Raw genomic sequence first — 3024 nt, forward strand, 5'->3', positions numbered from 1 at the left:
GATAGTTAATATTTGCAGCACATAGAGATGGTATCAGGAACAAATACCAATGAGGTGTTCTGTGGTCTTTTTTCTTTTTTTAAATTTTATTTATTTGCTGATTTGAGAGAGAGAGAGAGAGAGAAAGAGAGAGAGAGATTTGTTGTTCCACTTGTGGTTGAATTCATTGGTTGGTTCTTGTGTGTGCCCTTACTGGAGATTGAACCTGCAACCCTGGCATATCTGGACGGCACTCTAACCAATTGAGCTACCCGGCCAGGGCAGGTGTCCTGTGGCCTTGTGCTCAGGTCAGCAGTTGTGCCCTGAGGGGCTAAAAAGGATTATTCTGACAGGTACGGTGTCTTAGATGCAAAAAGACAATAGGCTCAGTTACGGTAAAAATTGAGCTTTGTCAATGAAGCTACAGGTACAGGCCTAGGATGCGCTACCATGACCTGCTTTTCCTTAGGAGTTTTTAGGTTCAGACCTTCCTACTTGGTTACTTCTGGTCTCTGAGTTTGTAAGACCTGACATGGGAACCTCCCCTGAGCTTGTCAGGTTTAGTCTGCGGCCCCTTTTTCATCCATAGAGTTCAACGTTCAGTGTTCAGATAAAACACATGGGACCAGCCCTGACTGGTTTGGCTCAGTGGATAGAGCGTCGGCCTACGGACTCAAGGGTCCCAGGTTCGATTCCGGTCAAGGGCATGTACCTTGGTTGCGGGCACATTCCCAGTGGGGAGTGTGCAGGAGGCAGCTGATCGATGTTTCTCTCTCATCAATGTTTCTAACTCTCTATCCTTCTCCCTTCCTCTCTGTAAAAAAATCAATAAAATATATTGGGGAAAAAAACACACACAAAAAAAACACATGGGACCAGGGAGGTGGTAGGACCGTGCTGGCCACGAGACCAGCTGGGGGAAACCTTGGACCGTGGGTGGCCTGGTCTCCTGCTCCTTCCACTACCCACTTTAATCTCTTTTGCTCCCCATGACACTTGATCATTTATTGATGGGTGAGAACCGACACATTGGAGAGTCTATATGATCTGTAGCAACAGCCAGATGGTCCTTAATAAAACATTAATAAAGCAAACGCAGATGGCATTACTAAAATATCATACAAACAAGCCTGAGGGCCAACAGCAGCCATTTTTTCTGGACCTGTTAATAACGCAGACTTTATCAGACAAGACGTAAGAGAGGAAACCAGCCTCTAAATTGTGATCTGAGAAAATGTTTTGGTTCTTGTAGGTATTTTGGATAAAGAAAGATTTTAAATGTAATTTGATCCCAATGACAAAGCTTTAGTCACGACAGGAGGGAGGTCCGACAACTTCCTCCTTGCTTGGCAATCCAGCCCCAGACCAGGCTGCCCCATTCCCCACTGTCCTAGGGAAGGAGATTTCTGGGTGGCATTCAAAAAGATGTATTTTAATGTCAGCACAACAGAAACCAGTAAGCTGGACTGCAGGGGCAGTTGTAGGAGTCACTATTCCAGGGAACTTTTAAAAACAAAAGAAATAACAACCCGCTTTGAGTGAGTAAATATTCATTGACCTGCAAGTGAAAAGTTGGACTTTCTGCATTGCATTTAAATGTTTGACTTCCTCACAAAATTTACCTGCTAGGGAGGAGTCAAAAGTTAAGGCCTGGACTCAGATCTGAGGTTAAATGCTGGTCCCAGCAGTGCTAGGTGAGTAGGGTGCCTCTAAGATTTAGTGTTTTTCTTCTGTAAAACAGAGGTAACAACACTCTTTGGAGTTGTACAAAGGTCCAACAAAATACTGTATGTGAAGGACCATGCTGGACACAAAGTCAGCATCAAAACTGTAGCCATCCTCCAAACCTGGTGCCCACGGTTCTAAGCTGACAGGAGCAGAGTTGTGAAATAATTAGCGGTTTCCTCTTTGTAACCCTTCCATCTTTCCGCTTCCCCATCAAACCCTGCTATCCGGCTCCGACTTGTGTCAACATTCATGCCTTCGTGGGCTTGTTGGTGGCAGGGAGACTTCCCGTGGGGATATTTACATTTCGAGCCTATGTCTAATTCTGGAAGATGAGGCTAATCGTTGCTGGAGGGAATGTCTGGCATTACCCTGTGGGGCAGAGTTTGGGGTGAAAGTCAGAGGACCAGCGACCCCAAGATCCAAGGACAGGAGATGATGCCCCAACTCAGGCAGAGAGAGCATATGCCCCCTCCTCCACCTTGTTTTGCTCAGGCCCTGAAGGGATTGGAGGGTGCCCACTGCCTGGGTGAGGGTGTCTTCTTTACTCGGCCTTCAGATTCAAATGCTAATCTATTTCCAGAAATACGCAGAAATGAGGTCTCCCCAGCTCCCCGGTCATGCATTAGTCCAGTGAAGCTGATACATACAGTGACCCAGCGCGTGTTGATGTTTTCAATATGAGCACGTGAGCGCAGGAAGAGGGCTTAACTGTCAGGAAGCAGGCTACCTGAAGTGTGAGGTCCCTGTGCATTAGTTCCCGCTGGCGTCTAGATTCCTCAGGGAAACCCGCCTTCTCACCGCAGGCACAGTTCTTCTCATGGAAAAAAATGATGCTCGAGGATTTCAAAGTATACTAATAGAAAAAAGAGCCCTGGCCAGGTGGCTCCGTTGGTTGGAGCATCGTCCAGTACACCGAAAGGATGTGGGTTCGATCCCCAGTCAGGGCACATACCTAGGTTGCGGGTTCGATCCCCGGTCAGGATGCGTAAAGGAGGCAATGAATCGATGTTTCTCTCCCACATCAATGTCTCTCTCTTTCTCCCTCCCTCCCTCCCTTCCTTCCTTTCTCTCTAAAAACCAGTAAAGACAAAACATATCCTTGGGTGAGCATTAAAAAGAAAGAAATCCATCTCTACCAATATTTTGAAGCAAATTGAACTCTCTCAGGTGCCCAGAGGTGATGGGGACTTCACTTCCTGAGCTGTTTGCTCACGGGGTTTAGGCTACAAATTTGTTGCACTGGTGCTTTCCTTTTTTTAAAAAAATTGTTTAAAATATTACATATGTCTCCCTTTTCCCCAATTGATACCCCCCCCC

This window comes from Myotis brandtii, unplaced genomic scaffold, assembly GCF_000412655.1.
Source record: "Myotis brandtii unplaced genomic scaffold, ASM41265v1 scaffold374, whole genome shotgun sequence".
NCBI lineage: Eukaryota > Metazoa > Chordata > Mammalia > Chiroptera > Vespertilionidae > Myotis > Myotis brandtii.